Source organism: Mus pahari, chromosome 1 (assembly GCF_900095145.1).
Source record: "Mus pahari chromosome 1, PAHARI_EIJ_v1.1, whole genome shotgun sequence".
Taxonomy (NCBI): domain Eukaryota; kingdom Metazoa; phylum Chordata; class Mammalia; order Rodentia; family Muridae; genus Mus; species Mus pahari.
In genome coordinates, this window is record NC_034590.1 from 58550205 (window position 1) to 58560764 (window position 10560).

Genomic DNA, 10560 nt, shown 5'->3' on the forward strand with positions numbered 1-10560 from the left:
TGCAATAATTTCAAGTAAGAATGTTTTACTTAATTCCCTTCTGCAGAAACTTGCATCCTACAGAGGGTGAAAAGTTCTATCTTACATTGACCTGTCACAGGGAGGTGCAGTTGCTGAAGAAGCAAGTTCACACTATTAATTAGTTATTCATTGCATGATTCCAAAGGAGCCTTATGACCCATCCAGACTTAAAATGGGCACAATCATCAGTATTTCCATCTTTTCAAATTTGAAAACACTTTTGGTCTAAAGTGCATGATTTCTGGAATGTATTCCAGGATGCTACTTTTCGGTTATAATTTTTTTTAAAGCCATGTTTTAAAAAATCTATTTTTAACTTAAAATATTTATTTTTCTCTGTGTTTACAAAAATGACACATTATTTAATTTACATTTTATCTTTGCTGTGATTATAAGTTTTTTGAATAAGAAAAATAAAGTGAAAACTTAAACTTACTATAGAAAAATGGAAATTTTTCTAAACATGGAATTTCATTTTTAGCCAAGTAAAGTAAAAGTTAGTATTTCATCAATACTGAGAAAGTAATACTTACCATGTACATTCCTAACATAGGAGTAGAAGCACAATAGAAGAATATCAGAAAATCTAAGAAAAAGAGGTTTTTTAATAAACCTCGGGTCTTGCAACATGTTTTTAAAAAAACAAAGCTGCTAGTGGTTGTATTTCAGTATCAAATAACTATCATGAGCACACTGGAAATGGGGCCATCTGTTCTACAGTGTCTTCAAAATCTAAAAATAATACAAACCCCTTCAAATCTTTAAAAAAGCTGAAAACTATTATTAGTGACATACAAATAGATATTTATATGCAAAATTGAGGACATCAATCTAGTTTTATTTATTCAATAAAATCATTAATTGATCTCTGCCTTCACACCAGTGAAATAGCTTCTAAGTTATTTCTAAGCTACTCATGCAACAGTTTTATTGTCTTATACCCTATTTGAAATGTTTGTTGCACTCCTTTTCAATATGTTTGTTCTCCTTTTTGGTTTTGGTGATATTTCTGAGGCCTGATTTTCTTCCTCTACTTAGATCTTTATATGAAACTTTGAGGTTTTGCACTTGATTCATGGTTTCATCTTTTCACAACCCCAGTCTTTTCATTGTTGCTTGACTATATTAGAAGCTCAATGATGTAATTTATAGGGCACTTCCATGCTTTTTACCCAGTGTTTCTTCTTCTGAAATGTGCTTGATATTTTTTCTCCCTGATCAATTTCAGTATTTCCTTTAAGATTCAGACTCAGTATTGCTTAATTTAATAAGTATTTTTCCTTTAATAACTGGCAACCCTCTGTTCATTGCTGTCTTCTTAGTTTACACTTTTCTTCATTGTATATCTCATAGTTGTATCAAGATTCCATAAATAAACACTATCAAAATTATCCAAGGATAATCAGTGGCATTCTATTGCATGCTGAGTGTTTGTGTGTAACAACTTTGTATTCGTTCTGACAACATTAATGCAAACTTAAACATTATCCCTCACATTCATGTCTCTTCATCTGAAGATAATAATATTTACCCTGTAGGATTGTTTTCCAGATGGACATTATACAATGCATTTGGATTAGTATAATACTTGACAATACACAGTCAATAAATTCTATCTATTCCTATTTTAGAGATTAAACTGAATAGAAAAGAAAATGAAGATCAATAAAACATAGTGGTTTAGGAAAAATGAAGCCAAAGAAATAAAAGCTCTGCTAGATTAATGGAAATTTTGATAGAACAAAAGGAATGTGAGAATTATAAGAAATGAAACTTGTAATAAGAGAGCGGAATTTTGTTTATAGACTGCTGTCCATTCTATTAGGTGCTAGAGAGCAATGCAGTCTGAAGAACATATCCAAGTTATGAGCACATCAAGTTAGTTAGAAAAAATGGATTACAATTAAAAGATAATCAAAATTATTATTAATAAGAAACTATTAAACAGGACAGTATAGATGTGTTTCATCCTGATATTAAATGGTTGCCATGGATATTTCAGACATCAGATAACCCTAATTTTAAGAATAAGGGTGTAAATTAATCACCAAATTCTTCAAAAGTATGTTCAGAAATGACCAGAAGGTTGATTAAGTGTACTGGGTTAATGTAGGATAAATGTATTGCACACAAGTAGTGAGGAATAATTAAATGGAATGTTTTATAATTTCTGACTGAAAATTTCTCTATTGTGAAAAAAAGAGCATGGGAGAGTGAGTAACTTCTATTCTAGAGCAGGGCTTGAAAACCATGGCTCTGAAATCTTACCTACAGCCAGGTTTGTAATTGAAGCTTTAAAATTGAAACACATCTATAATTAGTCATTAATATTTTATCTATGCCTAGGTCTGTATACCACTGGCACAGGTGATTAATTGCAGCAGAGTACATAGCTTAATGCCTAAGGTATAAACTGTGTGACCATCTTCAAAGAATATTTATTTTCCATGCCACAGAGTCTAATATTCTACTAGCATATAGTGTATTTCTGATGTATTCTCCCATTTAGTCAATGCTAAGTTCTATATAACTGTACAGTGTTAGGAGAGAATATTGAATGTAGATAACTTACCACGGATAACGGTTTTCAGAAAGAATGTAAACATAGGAATATAAGAAAGCAGGAAAAATAAAATACATTTAACAATGAAATTTTACCAGAAAGTTTTAAAGGGCAATGGCTTGTCTTGGAGAAATAATTTATAAACATTCCCAAAAGAGACCCAAGGGGTTTACATGACCTCAAGCTATATGAATAAACCTTGCACGTCACATTCTATACAGCCAGTGTACCTGAAGCTTCAGATAAAGTCAGAGATGTGAAGATGCAGTATTCAGCTAGACAGCAATGATGAATCCCTAATTAGAAAGAGAAGCCTCAGGCCCCCTAGGGGTAGACAGAGGTCATTCAACCAGAAAGGTCTTGACAATTGCTAGACCATGTCACAAGTATTAGTATACCACAAACCAAATGAATATGTATGGAACCACATTGATCATGAACAAGCTCCTACTTCATCTTCCAGTACAATATTCTACATTGATTCTATATTGATTCTACATATTTCTCTTTTCATATTTATATATAGGCTTCCACACATCCACATGGTTCACAACTGTGTGTAACTCTAGTTCCAGGTAAGCCAACCCAGTTCCTTCTTCTGGTCTCATCACAGAGCACGTCCATAGTTTGAAATCATACACGCAGACAGATATATACCCATATGCATACTGAATTCAAAAAAGACTAAGAATTCTAAAAATTCTTAAATATATAGACTTATAGATAGATGTATATAAATATACATATAGTATTATATAATATTATAATCTAGTATATATAATAAATTATATATATAGTTATAGTTATAGTTAGTTATAGTTATTCATTACTTCACAATAAGTGGTTGCCACAGCCTGCTTACAATTTTCTATTGTTGATGACATTCAAATAATATAAACATCTTGTGCATTACATTGTCAAAACTAAGCACTATATTATCTGTACAACACACATATATTTGTTTTTTACCACATTTCATATGTCTGCCACTATATTTTACTAGTAATTNGTTATGTGGCAAAGNGAAATCTAAAGGCAGTCGATTGAATTATGATCTGATTGATAAGAGTCCAGCAATTTTTTTAAATGAAAAAACCTGAAATGTTTCAAAAAACTTCAAACCTAGTAGTAAAAATGCTCCAAATACCTTAAAATGATGCATGAAGATTCCTACTTAATTCTTCCTTGTAGTCTATAGAATGCTAGAAGAGAAAATGGCATTAAAGTGTGATGACCCATGATTAAAAAAATTAAAGTAAAATGATGCTGAATAGAGCCAGTCAGGAAAGATCAGACAAAGAATGGAAAATGCTCATTTCAAGGACAAGCTGGAGATCACCATCTAACAGGAGAAGTGGCATTGTTTGCATAATGATATTATAAGGTGTATCAGAAGATGAAAGATCACTTTCAATTGTCACTATCATTTAGTCTAAGTGTAGATTGAGTCATATGCTGACAAGATTTCTCTATACATCTTTACAAAATAATTCACTTCTTTATCTTGAGACACTGTTCTGTTCAGTTTATCATAGTAAGTTCCCCTGAGCAAAGACACAGGATTTAGAATATTCTTGGTGAGAGATATACAATAGATAGACCTAGTGACTAGAGAAAAGAACAACAGCAGTGACATCACAGGGACAATGGTGATAAAGAAGTGCTGCCCAATGGGAAAGTATTCTCTAAAGAAAGAATGTGACCATTTGATTGCTAGCTTCATAACAAAAATATTTATAATAAATGTGATATTTAATGGAGATGCAACCCAGCATTGCAAATCTTGCCTATTCTGTTTGAGGCCCTAGACTCAAATCTGTATAGTCAAATTCTGTATGATCTCCTAGACCCAATTGAAGGAGACTACATTGACAATAAATTTTATAAAAATTACTCTTTTAAGAAATCATTAGAATAAATATTTTGTAATAAGTAATTGATAATTACAAGACTGCCAAGGAGTTAACTCCAAGACATGGAAGCAGTAAAAATCTTACTTAGCATATTACATAATATTTCAGTGAGGAAGAATTGGCTTAGCTAATGTTTTATTTTTTGAAGGTTAAGACTGCTGCCTTTAACCAATTCAGAAAGAAATCTGCTGCTGACTTCAGAGTCTCTTCCAGCATTGGCAGTCTGTTAGTTAATAACCACTAGGAATGTTATAAAGTTTTTGTGCAGCACCGAGGGGAAGATTTTTATCAGATGTCAGCCTGATTACATCAGAAAGCTTCTAAAACAATCATGTTTAAAATTTAGCTTGCATCCAATTTTTTAAAATATTTTTTCAAATTTGTAAATGGAGCAATCACTATGGCTACAAATAATCAGAAAAAGAGAATTATTATTTTACTGACAACCATTTTAGGATTTAGAATATAGGGTGTTTGAATGTTATATTCAATAATACATTTTATGTTTCTTGTATATGGGTGTTATTTGTAGCTGGTTAAGTCTGAACATCTTCCTCCATATAAGAAAATGTTCTCAATGTGTAATCTGACAGATGTTGTGAGAAATGCTAGTTCAAAGCACAGCCTGCCGTGCCCAGGGAAGCATCCTGGCAATGGGGCTTGAAACAAATTTTAAAGGTAAACCCATTCAGATGTCTAGGTCATACCCACTGTGGATCATCTGCCAGAGTGAATCCACTTGCTGAATTTCATGCTTGAACTTTGATTCCCAACATCAAACTTGGAGAAAAACAAGCCACAGTCTAAGAGCAGCTTGTACCAGGCACATGGAATAATACTGGAGAGGATCAAAAAACACTCCAAAAATCCATTTATTATGTTATAACATGGGGAGAACTGGAAATATGGTTTAAATTTAATAATGTTAATGAGAATGTGAAGGACATAGAAACCCATGCACATTGTATTGAGGACGCATATTGCTACAGACACTGTGGAAACAGTACTGGGATGCATCAAAGCCTTAAAAGATATGATTACCATTTAACCCAGAATTTGGTATGGGGGTTTTTATTGAGGTTTTTGGTTTTGTCTTTTGTTTTTTGTTTTTTATTTTGTTTTCTTTTTTATTTGAAGTATCTCAGGCTTGCCTCTCACTCACTCTCTAGCCCTATTTGGCTTTGAACTCCGGATTCTTCTGTCTCTCATTGTTTCCATACTGCCTACCAGAGTTCTGCACTATATCCTAGGACTGCAGTAACAAAGCTCATTTTTTTTTGGTTTGTTAATTTATTTTGATGATTCTTGGGCATGATGTGTTCAAATATTAGGCCTTGAACTTCTAAGAAAATATTTCTTATTAATTGTATTTAATTTATTTGAGATAGGATCTGACTATGCTTCTAATCCTCATCTTAAACTCCTGGACTAGTTTAAGTGGTCTCTGCCTCCTCCCCCCAAACAGCCTGAACTGTAGGGATATATCACATTTGGCTTGATAAATATATTTTAAATTACATTTCTGTAATTTTTAATCACATAGAAATAGACTTGACAAATACACAAAATTTTTAAAGTTCATATTTAAAATTATTAAAAATGAAAATGTGACAATAGATTTTTTAAATTTATAATCCCATTTGTAATTATTTTTTAATAATGATCCCATTTGTTTACATCTCAAATGATATTCTGCTTTCCGGTTACCCCTTCACAAACCTCTATCCCATATCTGCTGTCTCCACCCTCCCCTTTGCCTCTATGAGTGTGCTTCCCACCCACCCACCCTCTCCCCCACCCCACCACTCCAGCATCCCCTACACTGAGGCATCAATTCTCAACAGGTTCAAGGGCCTCCCCTCCCATTGATGCCAGACAAGGCCATCCTCTGCTACGTATGTATCTGGAGCCATGGATCCCTCCCTGTACACTCCTTGGTTGGTGGTCTAGTCCCTCAGAACACTGGGTGGTCCAGCCAGTCAATGTTGTTCTTTTTTAATTGAAAAATAGACTACGTTCTCATAATATGTCCTGATTATATTTTCCCCTCCTTCTACTCTTCCTTGTTCCTCCCCACTTCCCTTCTCCTTCAGATTCACTCTCATTCTTAATCTCATCAAGCAAACATAAAATAAAATAAGATGAATAAACTATAATATTGAAGTTGGACAGAGGAACCCAACAGTAGAAAAGGAGTCCCAAGATCAGGCAATAGCGTCAGAGACACACTTGTTCTCACAGTTTGGAATCCCATTAAAAACACTAAGTTCATAACTATAATATATAGAGAGACCCACATAGGCCTTGCTGCTTCACATTTTGTGAACCCACACGCACATTGCTTAGATCTCCAAGTGCCCTCCATCTCCTCTGGCTCTTACAATTTTTCTGACTCCTCTTCCACGGTATTCTCTGAGCTTGGAGGGGAGGGAATAGATTGAGTCCTCTCATTTAGACCTTCTACATAATGTGCAGTTCTGGGTCTTTTTTTCTGTAGCTGCCAGAGGAAACCTCTGAGATGACAAATGGATAAGGCACTGATCTGAGTTTAAGCAGAATATCATTAGGAATTATTTTATTGATACTTTTTGTTTTTATTGTTTAGACCAGTGGTGTTTGGCTTACATTAGGTCTCAGGATATCTAATCCCTGCTTCTCAGTACCAAAGTAGTGACAGACATTATTCCCTCTTGTGAAATGGGTATTAAGTAAAATCAAACATTGGTTGGCCACCCCCACAAGTTCTGTGCCACCATTGTTTCAGTATATTTTGCAAGCAGGACAAATTGTAGATCAAAGGTTTAAAGGCTGGGATGGTGTTCACCTTTCTCTTCACGTATCCCACAGAAGTACCTTCTCATATCAAAAGGATTAGAACATAGGGGTGAAGGCGCCATGTTTGTACCAGCTCAAGTTCTTCCCTGAATATTTGGTCTGGCAGTTGTAATAGGCAATAAAGCTCTGCTGTTGGTTTGCAGAACTCAACCTTTTGTAGTAACAATAGGCTGTCGTGGACTTCTCCTGGGGCCCTCCCCCTCTTGTCGAACAATTCAATTGTCCTGCCACTGGAATCAGTACATGGGAACAAGAGATGGGAGACTCCCCCTTTATTGGGAGTCCTCAATAGGATAACATTCATACATTCTAGGAAGAGTCCAAGTCCTAATATTCCATACCACCACCAAATTTCCTCAAATTTCAGCCATCTCTTCCCACACACATACCTCTTTCCTTCCATCCCATACCTCCCAGTCCCATCATCACCTGCCCCCGTCTTCTTGTAAAATCCCCTTTCTCAGGTGGTTCTATGTAGCCCTCACACCTCTACTTATTTTATTTAACTTCTAGGTCTACAGATTATAGCTTGGCTATCATTTACTTAAAAGCTAGTAATATCCAAATAGAGGTGAATACATAATAAGTTTTTTTTTTTCTGGGTCTGTGTTAGCTCACAGTGAATGAGCTTAATCTAGCTCTGTCCATTTGCAAACAAATTTCATGATGTCATTTTCATTTTATATTGCTGAGTAATACTCCACTTTGTAAATGTGCCACATTTTCTTTATCTCTTATTCTGTTGAGGGGCACCGAGGTTGTTTCCAGTTTCTGGATAATATGAATAAGACCACAGTCTACATAGTTGAGTCTTTGTGGTTGAATTGAACACACTTTGGGTATGTGTCAAAGAATGAAATAGCTGGATCTTTAAGTAGGTCAATCCCAACTTTCTGAGGAACCACTTAATTGATTTCCATAGTGGCTATTTAATTTTACATTCCTACCAGCAACTGAGCTGTCCCCATGCTCCACAGCTTTTTGAGCATGCTCTGTTCATTGTGTTCCTGAACTTAGCCATTCTGACAGGTATTAGATGCATCTCAAAGTAGTTTTTGATTTGTATTTTCCTGGTGGCTAAGGATGCTTTACATTTCTTTAAAAGTTTCCCAGCAATTGTAAAAAGTTATTTAGGCATCCTACTTGTTTTTTTTGTTTGTTTGTTTGTTTGTTTTTTGTTTTTTGTTGTTTGTTTTATTTTGTTTTGTTTCTGACAGGTATGACCTGTGAGCTACTAGAAGGTATCTGCTGGAATTGGGGGCTGGTTGAGGGAGGGAGGTTAGGAGGTGACAGACTATGAAAGCTACAGGAAATGTGGGCATGGGGGATGGAAGCTTGTTTTCTTTTTTTTTTAATTATTATTATTTTCTTTATTTACATTTCAAATGCTATCCCGAAAGTTCCCTGTACACCCCCCCCCCCGCCGCGCCCCTGCTCCCCTATGAACCCAACCCACTCCCACTACTTGGCCCTGGGCTTCCCCTGTGCTGGGTCATATAAAGTTTACAAGACCAAGAGGCCTCTATCCCCAATGATGGCCGATTAAGCCATCTTCTGCTACATATGCAGCTAGAGACAGGAGCTCAGGGGGTACTGGTTAGTTCATATTGTTGTTCCACCTACAGGGTTGCAGCNCCCTNCAGCTCCTTGGGTACTTTCTCTAGCTCCTCCATTGGGGGCCCTGTGTTCCATCCAATAGCTGACTGTGAGCATCCACTTCTGTGTTTGCCAGGCACCGGCCTAGCCTCACAAGAGCCCGCTATATCAGGGTCTGGTTTTCTATTGAGGTACTGAGGATAAGACAGAAGGATTGAATTTGGAGAGATGATCAGAGTGATTATGACTTTTAATTATTTTTTTCTGTTTAGTTTGTTTTCATGTTCTGCATAGGTGGTATGTTCCCAGTGAATGCTTATGAGTAGTGGAGCCTGGGATAATGGGGTGATTTGAAAAAAAAAGGAAGATAGCAGGAGAAGATCTTTGTGTTGGGGATGGGTTAGATAAGGAGAGATCACAGTGGTTTTCATGTTACAGAACTGGGAATGAGGTGGAAGTCCTGGATCTTAGTAGCAATAGAAGAGGAATGGGTTTATCATGAGCCTACTTATTACCCTTAAATTCTGATAGTATTTTAATTCCAACATTTCTCCCTTCCCTTCCTTTCCTTAAAATTATCTCATATATCTTCTGCTCTCCTTCATTACATTGCCTCTTTATCATCAATTGCTATTGCATGTATGTGTTTGTATGTGTGTGTGTGTGCAGATAGATAGATAGATAGATAGATAGATAGATAGATAGATAGATAGATAGATAGATAGACAGACAGACAGACAGACAGACAGACAGACAGACAGACAGACAGACAGGTAGACCCAAATATAAACATAAACTTGGAGTTATTATGTTACTTGTATGTATGTATCCATTTGACAATGGACAGCCCTTGCTCCCTCACAGCCTTAGGGACCAGAAGTCTAGTTTCTGCATTATCTACCCACCCATTTCTCACTGAATTAGGTATGTTTCACTTGGTTTTGTCTAGTCTCCATAGGACTACTCCTCATCTTTCACTTACATAACAATTCTCTTTCTACTTTGAACTGAAATTCTTAGACTCTCGGAAGTATGACTTAACTCTCAAAAAGTTCTCCTTTCAAAATTACCACCTGTGTATTTGTAAGTGCATTTTATTTACAATTTCATTTTTCTCATCTTGGTCATCAAATTAATTGAAATCTGTCTCTAATTCTATCCTCATGGATCATTTACTTAATTCATCATAGGCAACTAATTTCACCTTTACATAGATTGACATAATTTCATGTTTCACACTTATTCCTTTAGAATGCTGTGCATATATTAGATTTATACTCAACTGATCTCGATTCAACTCCTCCTGGTGAACCTTTATCATTCAGGCATTCAGAAAAGGAATGAGACATATTAATTTTTTTATCATTAAACATTTTGTGTTTATTAAAGCACTTCATAATCAATAGCAGAGATGTGATTAATGTTTTTTTTGTTTATTTATTTTTTTAAAAAAAAATTATTATGTATTTACTTCATTAACATTTTTAAATACTATCCCCAAAGTCCCCTATACCCTCCCCCTCCTCTCCCTTACCCACCCACTCCCCCTTCTTGGGCCTGGTGTACCCCTGTACTGGGGCAAATAAAGTTTGCAAGACCAAGGGGCCTCTCTTCCCAATGATGGCTGACTAG